Genomic DNA, 15,181 nt, shown 5'->3' with positions numbered 1-15,181 from the left:
GTGGCAAAATTACCATTTTACCCATTTACTCCAAATTATACCGAAATTAAAATTTTTCACTTCTAAACCTCAAATCTTACTCCAATAAGTCAAATGGGGCCAAAACTCTTTTCTAAAAATTCTCATTTTGTCCGCAAGTGGCAAATGACCATTTTGCCCCTAACCGGTCAATTTTTCGAATTGACTCCAAATCGGACCTCAAACTCCGAATTACCATATTAAACCATTCTGGGACTTTAAAATTCTTAATTTCATCATGAATTCTCTATTTGATCTAGTTCGATGTTTAACTCAACTTTGTTGTACCTCTAGGTACAATACCGACTTTTGTAAATTTTTCGAGACTCTCTTAACATGTAAACATGCTATCCATCACATGTATGTCATGACAAATATTTTATAGAGTCGGGCTTGTCATCTTCTCCCCCACTTGGATCAACCATATGATCCTTCTTCTTGACTGATTTCGATATCCGACTAAATATTAATATTTTAAAAATTTTATCTTGTCTCCTTGGTATATGAAATACCTTATTATGCCTCACTTGACTTCCAAATCGCCCTTTTATCTCACAAATTCTCCTCCGATAAAATTATTATTATTTTATTGTTATTTTCTCACTTGCGAAATATTTTATCCTAAACTACTCCTTTCGTCTTTTATCACTTCTAAACATTTTAATTGACCTCAATTTGCATTTGATCAACTTTATTTATCACCATATCAAAGTATGGGGTATTTCACACTACCATTTGGTCAAACTTATGGGAAACTTACACAAGGGAAAAATAAGCTTGGTTCCAAAATCCAAGCTCAAATGGGCTAAGCTAGGGGACCAAACACTAAATTCTTCCACCTAGCAACCTTTAATCATAAAAGAATAAACCTTACTCGCCAAATTTCTACTAATGGTTCTAGTCTAAATAAACCTAAAGAGATCTAAGAGGAAGTGACCAACCTCTTTAGGAATCTCTATGCAAAAGACCCAACTTTAAAGCTTTAATATTTTAATTGCCTTTATCAACAAAACAATGCCACTCATAATTCAAAATTGGAATTCCCCTTCATAGAAGAGGAGATATGGAGTGTTATTCAGGCTTATGATGGAAACAAGGCACCTGACCTTGATGGATTCAACGTTGATTTTTATTAAAAAATTCTATACTTCAAGCAAAGGTAGCACCCTTAACTTTTTTGATCATTTTTACACTAATGGCATCTTCAACATAAACATAAACTCATCCTTCATCACGTTAGTCCTAAAAACTCAAGGAGCCAACTTAGTCTTCCAGTTTTGGCTTATTAGCCTAATAAGCAATGCTTACAAAATACTTACCAAATTTTTATCCAACAGGCTTAATTTAGTCATGGGCTCCATCATTAGGAAATCACAATTTGTCTTTATTAAAGGGAAATAAATCCTTGATTGTTTCCTCATTGCGAATGAGATCATTGATTCAATTACGAAAAGGCAGCAAAGTGGTATTCTCTTTAAGGTCGACTTCGAAAAGACCTTCGACTGAGTTAACTAGGACTACCTATGCTTCATCTTGAAACTCATGGGCTTTGGCGACTGGTGGTGTTCTTTGATCCATTAATGCATCTCACTATTTCTATTTTAGTCTTCATTAACAGCTCCTCTACTCCTCAGTTCAGTATACATAGAAGATTACAGTAAGGCTACCCTCTCTCCCCCATGCTCTTCAACATTGTGGTGGAGTCATTTAGCATTATGTGCAACATGGCTGTCTCATGTGATCTGTTTGAGGGTGACTATCCAAGAAAGCCTTATTCTTTTCTCCCACTTGCAATTCGTCGATGAGACACTTATTTTTTGTAAGCTAACAATGACTCACTCAAAAATGTTTACAAAATACTCAAGGGCTTTCAAGTTGTCTCAAGGTTTAAACTAAACTTTACCAAAAGCAGTTTTATTGGTATTAATGTCCTTTATTAAAATCTCCAACTTTGGGCTTCCTCCCTAAGATGCAATATCAACAATCTGCCAACCAAATACCTTAGCCTCCCCCTTAGAGTAGCAGCTAACTCACTGTCTCTATGGAACCCCATCATTGAGCGCTTCCACTCTAGATTGGCAACTTGGAAGAGGCATCATCTATCTATAGGTAGTAGACTTACTATCATCAGCTTAGTCCTTGAGAGCCTTCCACTCTTCTACTTATCCATTCTTAAAGTGCTAATAGGTGTCAAAAACAAACTCAAAAAAATTTAGAGAGATTTCCTCTAGTTGGGGTGTGACGATAAAAAGAAAATTCATTATGCTCAATGGTCTTTAGTGACAAGGCTTAAATGTTGCAAGCTTTTTGGTATTACTACTTTAGGTCTAAAAAATCGGGCTTTGCTAAATAAATGGCTATGATTTTATGCCAACGAGCCCCATAGCCTCTAAAGAAATGTCATTTTGCAAAGTATGAACTTAACCCTAAAATTCTCTTCCCAAGTGCTCTATCTCGCAAGACTTTTACCCTTTGGAGAAATATTTCTCTCCTTCTTATGATTGATGATGCTTTTCGTGAGTTAGTGATAGCTAATCTTGGATATATTCTTAGTAATGGACAATCCATTCGTTTTTGAATAGACCCTTGGTTAGGAGATCAATCTCTTTAACTCATGTTCCTAAGGATTTTTTCCTTTGTTTCCAACAAAAATAGAGTGGTTGTTGACTATGGTTCATGGGAAAGAAATCTTTGGAAATGGTCCATCCTTTTTAGGCGTAATTTGTTTAGTTGGGAGCTTGGGCAATGGTTTAATTTCTTGGACCTCATCACATTAATCCAACCTCACCATTTTGACCCTAATAAAGCCATATGGAAGAAGTCCACTAGTGGTGATTACACATCTTCATCTTTTATCAACCTTTACCAAAAAGAAAAATGGGTCTTCCAAAATTATTGGAAGCAACTTCATAAAGGTCTTACCCTCTTAAAAGTTGAAGTCTTCACTTGGTAGGTACTTTTAAGAAAATTACAGTGAAGCATGAACTCCTTAAAAGAGGTATGATCAATGCTAATGTTGATCTCTGTACAATGTGCAACAATGAACATGAGACCTCTTCCCACCTCTTCTTCACATGGTCGGTTGCTTGGAATATTTGGATGCATAATTGAAGCCTTTGGGGACTAAGTGAGGTCCATTCGTGCGAAACTATCTTTTTTTTCACCTCGTGGCAAAAAAACAAGCCTCCAACAAGGTTTTTTGAGATTTGGTATATGTATTTTTTCTCTACTTTATGGTCAATGTGGCTTTGTAGGAACGAAAATCTTTTTCAAGGTCAACATCTTGACATGAGTCAACTCTAAGACATCATCTTAGTTAGATCGGCTCATTGGTGTAAAAGCAAGTGACCTCTCAATTAAACACTTACTTCCCATTTCTTGTATAAACCTAACAAAATCACTTTTAAGGATAAGAAATGCGGAGCCAAACTTGTCACTAAATGGATGAGGCCACCTCTTGGATAGATCTACCTTTAGAAAACTTAACCCTACAAGATTTGGTGGTTCTATTAGAGACCATGATGGTTTTATCAAAGGGTTTTTTCCTTTCCCATTAGAATTGAACACTCCAATTTTGCTAAATTCCTTACTATCAAAGAAGGACACTCTTTCTTTTTTTCTTCACTTTAGGCCACTTGTGCTCTTCTAGTTGAAAGTGATTCTAAAAATGCCATTTCTTGGGCACTTGACCACCCACTAACCCTGGGCGTATGAAGCAGGGGCGGAGGCAGAGGGGTGGTAAGGGGTAGCGCCCCGCCACCCCTCTGTTTTTAATTTTTTTTAATTTTTATAGGTATAAAATTGTAAATATATAAATTTGCCACCCCTATTCAAATCAAATAATTTTGCTTGGCATAGTGGTAAGTCATTTAAGTTAAATTTTGGAGACTTGGATTCAATTCCTTCTAAGCCCAAATTTTGAAATTAACTTTTTTCCTTATAGATTTTTTTATCAAAATACTCGCCAAGCCCTTGTACCCATGCATTTTGTTCAATTTAGTCCCTATACTCAAAATCGAAGCGATTTAGTCCTTTAATTTCAAGAATTGTTTCAATTTAGTCCCTCCTACTAACGACATCCAATTTTGCTATTAAAAGGATGATGTCAGTGCTAACATCAACTTTGACATGGCATATTTTAATGATGTGGCACCCACATGATGACGTGGTATGCCATGAGGCATCAATTTAATGGCGTGGCGGTGCAACGTGACCCTAGTATGATGATGGGGCGATGCTAATGTGGCACTGACATATTGACGTGTCAATGCCACTAGCAAATAAAAAAATTTTCAAAAAAATTTTTTTGTACCATGTCATAGGGACTAAATTGAACAAAAATATATAATACAGAGTCTAAATTGAACAAAAATTGAGATGTTGAGGACTAAATTGAAAAAAATATTTGAAAAATACAAATCTTTAAATAGATGATAAATATACTTATTAATAAGCTAAATATTTAAATGCAAAAGATTTATGATGTTAGAAAATATATATAAATATTTTTATACCTGATTATTTGATTCAAAAATATATACATTAATTTATCTTTTCTGCAAAAATTAAGTTCGAATTCTCTTTCTATAAAAAAATTCAAAAAAAAAATTCATACCTATAGTCAAATTTAGATGAATAACTTGTATTATGTCGGAATAAATAATATAAAAAGACTACATAAATTTTTTTCTATTTATAATAGTATAAAATTTGAAATTTGTTTGACTTAGTTTTTAACTTGACTTGAACTCCAATAAGCAAAATAGGTTGATTTAGTTACAACTTTCACAATTTACAAATATCCATTCTTTTAAAATTATTTAACTCTTACCCAAATTACCTTTTATTTAAATTTACTCAAAATTTCTTATAAAACGATTTTATTTAAGTTCAAATACCACAATCAAATTCAGCTAAATTTAAATTTACATTATTAATTTGGATCTACAAAAAATTTGTAAATACAAAATAAAATTGTATAAATCTTTATAATTATATTTAACTCTATAAACCATAAATGTAATCTTTAATCAAGAAATTTCAACCAAAAGAATATAACCTAAAATATTAAATGAAATAAAAACATAACAAATAAATAAAAATTTGAAGGGGTAAAGTAACTCAAATTCGATGGTTGTAATAAGAGGTTTGTCATGCCTATATTAAGCAAGTCAAAACAAAGAATTATTTTTATAATCATCGCTAGCTCCATTTCTCCCTTCTTTATCTAACATAATGCAAGTTATTCATCTAAATTTGACTTTAGGTATGAAATTTTTTTCAAATTTTTTTATAGAAAGAGAATTAAAAGTTAATTTTTGCAAAGAAAATAAATTAATGTACATATTCTATAGTCAAATAATCAAGTATAAAAATATTTATCTATATTTTTTAACACTATAAATCTTTTATGCTTAAATATTTAGCTTATTAATATGTATATCTACCATTTACTTAAAGATTTGTATTTTTCAAATATTTTTGTTCAATTTAGTCCTAATGATGTGGCACAAAAAAATTTTTTTGAAAATTTTTTAATCTGTCACGTGGCACTGACATGCTAACATGTCAGTGCCATGTCAGCATTGCCACATTATCATATTAGGGCCACATGGCATAGCCATGTTATCAAGTTGGTGCCACGTGGCATGTCATGTTATCGTGTGGGTGCCACATCATCAAAATATGCCATGTCAATGCTGACATCAACGTTGACATCATCCTTTTAACAACAAAATTGGATGCCTTTAGTGGGAGGAACTAAATTGAATTAATTCCCAAAATCAAAGGATTAAATTGCTTCTATTTTGAGTACAATGACTAAATTGAACAAAATGCAGGGATTCAGAGACTTAGTGGGAATTTTAACTTTTTGTTCCTTACAAAGTAAACCCAAATTTTCTTATAGAGTAAAAGATGCTTTACTTAACTGTTTAAATTTGAAATTATTTTTCTTTTTTCCTTATAGAGTAAACCCATTTCCCTTATAGATTAAACCCAAAATTTGAAATTATTTTTCTTTTTAATTGCCTGAGTATAATTTTTTCCTTTGATTTCTCTTACACTCTGTTGATTCAATTTGTTTATATTCAAATTGTTTATCAAATTTTATGTTATAATTTAATTTTATTTTAAAAGTGATTAATTTTTCACTCTGAATTAAATCATTAACTTCATTCATAACCTTATATAATTACTATTTAATCACCATTAAGCAAAATTCTGAATCCGTCACCAGTACAAAGAATTTTTCCAACTGCATTAAAGCTTGTGAGGTAACGTCTAGTGAGTTAACTTTTAAATACATCAACAAAGAGGCTAATAGCTTGGCCGATGGGCTTGTCAAAGTTGGGACTATCTAATTTGATCGTTTCTCAACTTTGTTCTGTTGATGTGACGTTGCACTTCTTTCTTGAAAATTGAGCTTGCTGTGACTATGATTCTTTGTTGTCCCTTCTTACACTTTGGCCATGTTGAGTGTTCTCTTTAACTTCGTGGTGTAATTTTGCTGATTTGCTTTATTGTGTTCCATCGTACTGGTATGTTATTTCTTTCTTTTGTGGTCAGGAACTTCTCTTTTTTGGTCAGCTTTTCTTCTTGGGATTGCTACTTTCAATTCCCTCTTGTGATTGCCTTCGACGACTTTGCTTTAATATTGTTCTCTTGCCATTCAAAAAAAAAAAACTATTGCTTTAAATCATAATTACGCAAAGAAAGAAAAAATGTTGAAATAAAAAGAACATCAAATAGAATATTTATTAATTGATTGAATTTTAACAGACAAATTTAACCCACAATTTTAATAGAAGCTCTCACACAATCATACCATTTTTTTTTCCAAGATTCATTAGAATATTCATTAGGCATTAAAAAATTAGTTTCTTAATTAACACAACAAATAAAAAATTATTAATATAATACATATGAATATAAAATTAAATAAATAATAAAATATATTATTTTTGTATATATCCATGACGGGGCATGCAGAGCGAGACACCTTAAACTTGTCTTGACTTGACTCAATCCCCTTTGATCTTTGATTTCCATACAAATAATCTATCTTTTCAGTTGATATATGTCCTGAAGTCAATTAGATTGATCAAAGGATATATTGTTATTTAATGCATACTTAATCACATAACAATATGTAATAGAAATTTTTCTTCATATTAGTGCAATAATAAGAATTTATTAAGTACTAATTGGATGAAATTTATGAAACATAAAGGCTTTACAAGAAAATTGTGAAGTTGTTACAATTAAAAGATTACTATGCATCAAAGTAATATTCTTAAAATTGTTTCTGGTCATTGTATTATCAAGACAAGGTATTGATAATGCTTAAAGACTGGTGCTTCTTAAGCCTCCTTACTTGGGAAGTAAACGATCGATCTCATAAATTGAAGTATATTGGACACTTGAGGATAACATGTAAGTGCTTGGTAAAAAACAAATTCACTAAACATGACCTACTATGAAAACTCCATTTGGTATTTCACTCAAATGTTTACGGAATATGTTCTCATGTAATAATCGTGCAACTAGTCCTCAGACTTGAGACACTAAGTCATCTTGTATGGGGAATAACATACTTTGATTTCACCTCTACGGGGTCTAGAGGCAACCAGATACCTAAACAGTGTATTTTTGGATATGTCATAAAGCATGCGAAGGTGAATAAGAGGTCAAGAAAGAATTCATCACCCAAAGTGATATGAGTGGATGTATCTCACTTGTTCTCAATTCTTGATTAACTTGTATAAAGTCTTTCAACAAAGTATGATGAATTTTAGGAATGTTAGTTTCCTAAATTCATAAGGTTAGTCATGAATTATAAGAACTAATATCGAATGTCACAAGTAGACACTGAACCATGCTTTATGACATATCCGGGATATTAGATGAAACGATCAGATTGCACTGAGAGGCTTAACATTGAAAGGCTTTGTCAAATTCTTTAATTGACTCTCTAACATTTCGGTGGTCATGATGTTGTCACGACCCAATTTCCTGGGCCATGACCGGCGCATGAGCTCAATGAGCATAGCTCACTAAACCCAAGCAAGCCTATCCATTTACTTTTCCTTAACAAATTTATCATATCATGCATACACACACACCTTTTTCCGGGTGTGAACATAGCCAAAACACAATGGCATTATCGATAATGATATACATGCACTATAACAGTCATGTATTTAGCAATTTACATTGCATACACATATTCACATTGTTAGATTGTATTCACAATACAAAATGACCCATGACTTCCAGCGGAGACATTTACAATAAAAGGGATTACTATCGAATGCCAGACACATACCCAGGAGATGCACTACGGGGACTCCTCGATCAAGGGTCCAACAGTCACCTGATCTGAAAACATGAATTTTTATAAAACGTGAGTACAATACTCAGTGAGTGAACAAGGAGGGAACAAGCATACCATAAGGAATGTTTATCGAAATCATGATGCATTCATTTTCTCAAAACCATGCAATTGTTTTAGCTCCTTTAAACCCCTCATGTAAACCCTACATGAGTAAATCACTTTACAAAAATCCATGCTCAACTATGGTACCAAAGAAATGGGAAATATGGCAAAAACCCACAAGTTAGCAAAATGGACAGAAAGTTTCTCGCTGTAGCGAACTTCATTCTCGCTGCAGCGAGAACCAGAACATCAAGGAAAAAGTCTCCTTTTTCCCTTAAAACAAGTCATCCTGCTAAAATAACAATAGCAACATGTAACACATGTAAACTTCCAAATTTCAACAAAACAAATGCTTACATATTTGCATTTACAACCATATACCCATCATCAACATGCACACCATCCCATCATCATCATCATGCACATCATCCCATTATCATCATCTCATATGCAACGGCTTATGCTATTGTCACTAGGGGGTGGGAGATCACGAAGCATCCCCCCCTTCACTCGGCAAGAGGTGCACTTCACTCCGGATCACGAAGCAACGGAGCAGTCCCTTCCCTCCTCCTCCAAGCTCTTGGGTGGAGAGTCATACTTCGCCACAGATCATACCTATCAAAGCACTCATAGGGTGGAAGATCACGAAGCATCCAGCCCTATAAGCTATGGAGGCAACAACGGCTTATGTGCACTCCCACTCACACATAGCCGGGTCAGCAACGGCTTATATGCACTCCTACTCGCACATAGTCGGGTCAGCAACGGCTTATGTGCACTCCTACTCGCACATAGCCGGGTTCAAATCAACATGTAAAGAAGCATCCAATGCATATTATCATATTGTGATAACACATAAACCATTGTATAGCACATTTTCACAATATAAAATCATTTTACTAAAAGCTTGTTCCCAAGGTACATTTTCTAAGACAAGTTGGATAGAATCTTTCATATTTCCCAAAACAAGTTTGAAATGCAAGTCCACTCACCGGTATCGAAAATCCAGATTCCGGGTGCACTCGGACTAATAGCCCTCAGGCGCAATTCCTTTGCCTTTTTCGGACGTCTCACCACCTTGACAAATAACAAAGTCAAGGAATTTACTATATTGTCCCTAAATTGATATAAATTAATTTAAATTACTAATGCTTGATATGTAAATGCAAAAATATGTCTGATTACCGCTTAATCACGGTATCGATTAAATTCGACCGATCACCCGATTAATCGACGATTGTGTCCAAATCACCTCCAAATTAATTCATTTCTCCTCTAATACCTTAATTTACCACATACATTTAAATAAAGCCAAATTCAGCATTAGAACCCTCACAGTTCCTTATAGAAAAATTTGGTCATTTGGTGCACTAGCATCGAATTTTTTTTCTACATAACCGTTTCACCTTAATTCATCATTTTTCATGCCATTTTCCTTGAAATAAAAACAATCCCCCATTGATATTCAGCCCTCATGGTTCGACCAACAAGGAACCCTAGAGAAATTGAATATTTCTTTTGTGTTTTTGTTCATAACCATGCTTAACTATCCCTAAACACTAACATAGTCTAAAATCAAATTATTCCAACAACAATTCCTCTTCCATACCCATTTTTCAGAATTGAATTCATCATGATAACTCAATATTCAACCATGGAAATCAAGAACAAAAGCATGGGTAAGCTAGGTATCAAGGAGAATTAAAGAAATTTTAACTTACCTAGCTTGTTTCCTTGATTTCTTCACTTTTTCTTTGAATTTCCACCTAGGTTTTCTTGTTTTTCCTTTTGTTCTTCCTTTTTTCTTGTTGCTGGATGCCTAGGCCGAATATGGTGAGGGAATTGGGGATTTAATGGGCTGATTTCTATAGAAAATAATAAAATAATCAAGCATGCCATGTGTCACATGCTTATTGGCCCAATTTTTAACTTTTTGACTTTTTCTTCTTAATTTTCCACCACAAATATTCTGGTATTTATCCAATCCTACCACAATTAAAATCCCTTGGTCTTGACAAGTGCTGGGGTGAAAAATTTACCGATTTGCCCCTGGGGTGAAAAAATTACTATTTTGCCCTTTTACTCCGAAATGTACCGGAATCTCATTATTTCTACTTTTCAACCTAAAATAACACTAATATTGATCAATATTAACCAAATGGGGCAAAAATTGTTTTAAAAAAATTTCGTTTAGTCCTTTAGTGGCAAAATTACCATTTTGCCCTTGTGCTCCATAAATACCGAGAATCACAATTTTTCACTGCTAAACATCATTTTATACTCCAATAATCATAATTATATTTCATATAATTATTCTTGGTCAAATGTGATCAAATCTTGGCTAAAAATCTCCATTTTATCATCAAATGGTAAAATGACCGTTTTGTCCCTAATTGATCAATTTTTTCTGATGGACTCCAAACTAGACCTTGAACTCCGAATCACTGTTCTAAGCCATTCTGTGGGATTTAAAATTTTCAAATTTCTCTTAGAATTTTTATTTGAACTAGTTCAAGGCTCGATTTAACTTAGTTGTACCACTCGGTACAATACCGTCTTTTAATCGAGCTTGACAGGGTCTCACAGATGTGTTACTAGATGTCGCTCATGATCTATAAATATAAATCAATTATCGAATTGATATTTGATTATGATTTATATTTATTGCCAATATGTTAGAAGCCTAATGAGTTGCACACATTAAGTGGCATGATTGGGATTAAATAAGGATGATTAATTAAGTTGGACTTAATTGAAACAGGCTAAAATAAAGTGAGAAATTAATTAAGTTCACAAGGACTTAATTGAATAAAATCCAACTGTTGTATCTAAGGTTACAACTTAATTTAGCTATATAAATATATTATGTTAGCAAATTAAATCTCTAAGCCTTCAACTACTTCTTAGCCATTTCATAAAAATAAGAAAAGAAAAATAATTTTCTTTATCTTACAGAAATAAGATTAAGCAAGAATTTTTGGTCTTTTTGTTTTAGAAAGAAAATTTGCTAGCACAAGTAAAATCCTACATTTGAGAAGGTCTTATTCGGTCATTATGTAGATTACTGTTAGAGGCCAAATACTTGGGTGGCCGAAAATTTGATAAATCCTCAAGGTGAAGAAGCAAAGATTTTGACTGCAAGATTTTAAATTTTCTTATTCTTTTTTCAAATTTCTTGTTTCATCACAAGCCTTTTGGATTTAACTAGCTCTTGATTACGATATTTAGAATAAAATATATAACTTTTAAACTTATGAATGTTAATAATTAATTTAAAAATTACATAAAAAAATAAATATTGATTTTGTAGGATTCAGTTGTTTCTCTAATTAAATGCTAGTTTATTTTTCCGTTGCATTATATTTTTAACTTCTTGATTAATTTCATGTTTAAGCATGAAGTTGAATCCCAACACTTTTTGCACAGAATGAAATTCATTGAGAATAAGGTTTTTTTTTACCATCCTTAATCAAAATTCTTCATTTTCATATCTTGAATAGTTTTCTTTGTAAATTTTTAGATGAATTAATTTTTAGATGACTGATGAGAAATTTAGAGGAAAAAAAAAAGCTTTCAATTAATGGGCTAGAACTTGCAGGTTGGCATATGTGGAATGGAAAATGTGTTGTATTCTTGTACAAAGGGTGGCATCCTACTACCACTTGCGGTGATAGCCAGGCTTATTGGGCACAAGCATCGCACTAAAGGCATTCCAAGCAAGACAAAAAATTTTAGGAGCCCGTTGCCCGTTATCCGCATCCCATCACTAGTTATTATCAAAAACCGATCTGATGTGTTAACTTGGAGCGAGAATTCGTAATCTTTCTATATTTTAACTAATAGAAATATATTTTGTTATTTTAATTAAATTCAAAACATCTACTCTAAAAAAGGATATTTTATTAGAACATTTTTATCTTATAAATTAATTAAGTTTTATTTGATTAATAAAAAGGAACAGACAAATTCAGTTGGTGAGTGAACCATAAACATAATAAAATATATAGGTAATATACTTCTAAGATTGATAATTAGTACTAACCTAGATATCGATTTTTAAAAAATATATATCAAACGATGTTGTTTAACTATTATTACACCACCATAAACAAGATAGAATCAAATGTGCAAAGTGGGACATGAAATTTAGTTTTCAATAATTGAAACAATCAACAAAATTGTTAATGAAATCTGTTCGATCCATTATATTTGGCGACTTGGCCAAAGAAAATTTTAATAAAGTAGTTTTTGAAAATATGTTTATTAAAATTTAATTTGATAAAATATTTACAATAATTTGAGTCAAAAAGATTTAAATGACAAATAGCATTTCACATTAGGCTAATGAAGAGTATGAAAAATATTATATGATTATGTCATCATCTAACTTCAATACTCTACGTCATTATTTATTATGATATGTCACGTCAATATTATGTGATATTAAATAATAAATAATATATTAATTAATAATAATTAATTATTCATTAATTATAAAAATTTATTTAATTTAAAATAAAAATAAAAAATATGATCGAACGTGATAAAAAGAATAAGTATTTTTTAATTAATATTTTTAAATAATTTATTATTTTTTAATATGTTATGTTATTATTATTTTATATATCGAAAATGAAATTTTTAAATTTTATAAATAAAATTAGGATGTTATTCATTAATTTATTTATTTTTAAAATATTGTCTAATGAAATATGTGACAGTGGTCTAACATCAAACTTTGAAGATTTGACAGGTGTAGAGGATAATTTGTCTGTCTATATGTCAAACTTTAAAGGCATCGGGGCCAATTGACCGTAGCATAAAAGCAAGCACAGGCACAGTTCTCGTACTATCTGCAAAGGCCACGTTTTACATGATTTGTTTTATATATTTCTTAAGATTTATATTTCTTATGTAGTATCACACTCAAGACACGGACCCATCACCTTGGCCTAGAATCATGAGATGTACGGATGTAGTCTAGTCTACGCCACTCATGTTTCTTTCACAACCTATTCTATATTAATCTCTTTGGCCTCTCATGCCAGTTCACATATTATATTATAACTACAAAAATTAATAAATTAATAAAGAATAAGATCCAATTAACATAAATTATTATTCAAAGATTAAATTTATTTTTTTATAATACAAGTTTTACTAAATAACTAATGTAGAAACTTTTTCTTTTTTTTTTTTTCATTCAATATCATGTTGTGGTGGAGACCAAGATGTTATAGTACCAACCATTGGAGCCTTAAACCATATTAACAAGTTAGCTAAAGATATGGATTTGAATTTGACAAAAGATGAAGCTTGGTATCATGAAAACAAAGTTATTGCTTTATCCATATGTGGTTTACTTAATTATTTATATATCATTTTTTCTTAACCAATATCATTAGAATTTTTTGTTTTGTTGTTTATCAAAGTTATTTATATGTGTGATAATTTATTAACTTTCATGATTATCAAAAGAGCTATTATTATGTGACTTTTTTTAAATTATTCGAAACGTTATTTATTTTCATATATTAATCGATCACAATGAATCAGTTAATGTCAAAGTCTTTGATGTTGGATATTCTTTTCTTTTTATTCCATAAAAAAGAAAAAACATCATTGTAGTGTTATATATGGATGATTGAGTTTAAAACTTGCAAATAAAGGTAGAATGTTATTTATTAATTTATTGATTTTTTAAAAATATAATCTAATGAAATATGTGTCAGCTATCTAGTATCAGCTTTTGAAAATTTAACGAGTGTCAAGGATAATTTGTCTATATTTTTTAAAAAAATTAATAAACTTTTATTATTGCAATAAAAGCTCAATTAGTTATGGCTTACTGAAAAATACAAAAATAAAGTAAATTAAGCCCCTACGTAGGTTAAGGACCAGCTTTGGAGATTTCTGGTCGTTCCCATTGACTAAGTTCCCAATAAAATACAAAGCAATTTACAAATCCAAATCCCAGCTTGGCGGAAAATATATAGTGGCATTGGATGCCACGGATTTTAAAATAAAATCTGCATTTCCAGCTTCACTCAAATCAAGACTCTTTAATTTTCACTATCAAAGGACACTTCATGCAATCAGTCCCAGCCGAATACATACGGGGACAAATCTCCACCGCTTCCCCAATACCAAAAACCCTGCAGCAAAAGGCTTCCAAACACCGATGTCTGAATCCGGCTGCTTTATCAGTCCAAATCCCACCGCTTCAGCCTTTTATATGAGATTCAAAAATAATTCAATTGCATTTGAAACCTTTTGACACGTAGCGGGTTTGAAAAATATGTTAGTACCAAAATAATCCTTCAAGTAACCAGAATTTTGAATGTCTGTCCATAGATATGTCAAACTTTAATGGCGTCAGCCCCAGTTTACCGTAACATAGATGCAAAGGCTGACTCCTCGTACTATCTGCAAAGCCCACGTTTTACATTATTTCATATGTAATATCACACTCAAGATATGGATTTAAATTTGACAATTTATATTTTCATATTTTCAACGTATCAAGTACGATTAGATATAAAATATGTTAACATTAAATACGAACATGATATGAATACTATTCGTATCTTAAATTTAAAACTCGTACACATATACATTTAATAATCGTGTAACACGATACGATACATTTAATACATTTGTTAAACGTGTCAAAATATGGCACGACACAATTAATAATACGATTAACATGTTTAACATAATTAAATA

The sequence above is a fragment of the Theobroma cacao genome, chromosome 7 (assembly GCF_000208745.1).
Source record: "Theobroma cacao cultivar B97-61/B2 chromosome 7, Criollo_cocoa_genome_V2, whole genome shotgun sequence".
Taxonomy (NCBI): Eukaryota; Viridiplantae; Streptophyta; class Magnoliopsida; order Malvales; family Malvaceae; genus Theobroma; species Theobroma cacao.
The sequence above is the reverse complement of the archived record's forward strand: the minus strand, read 5'-3'. Positions refer to the sequence as shown.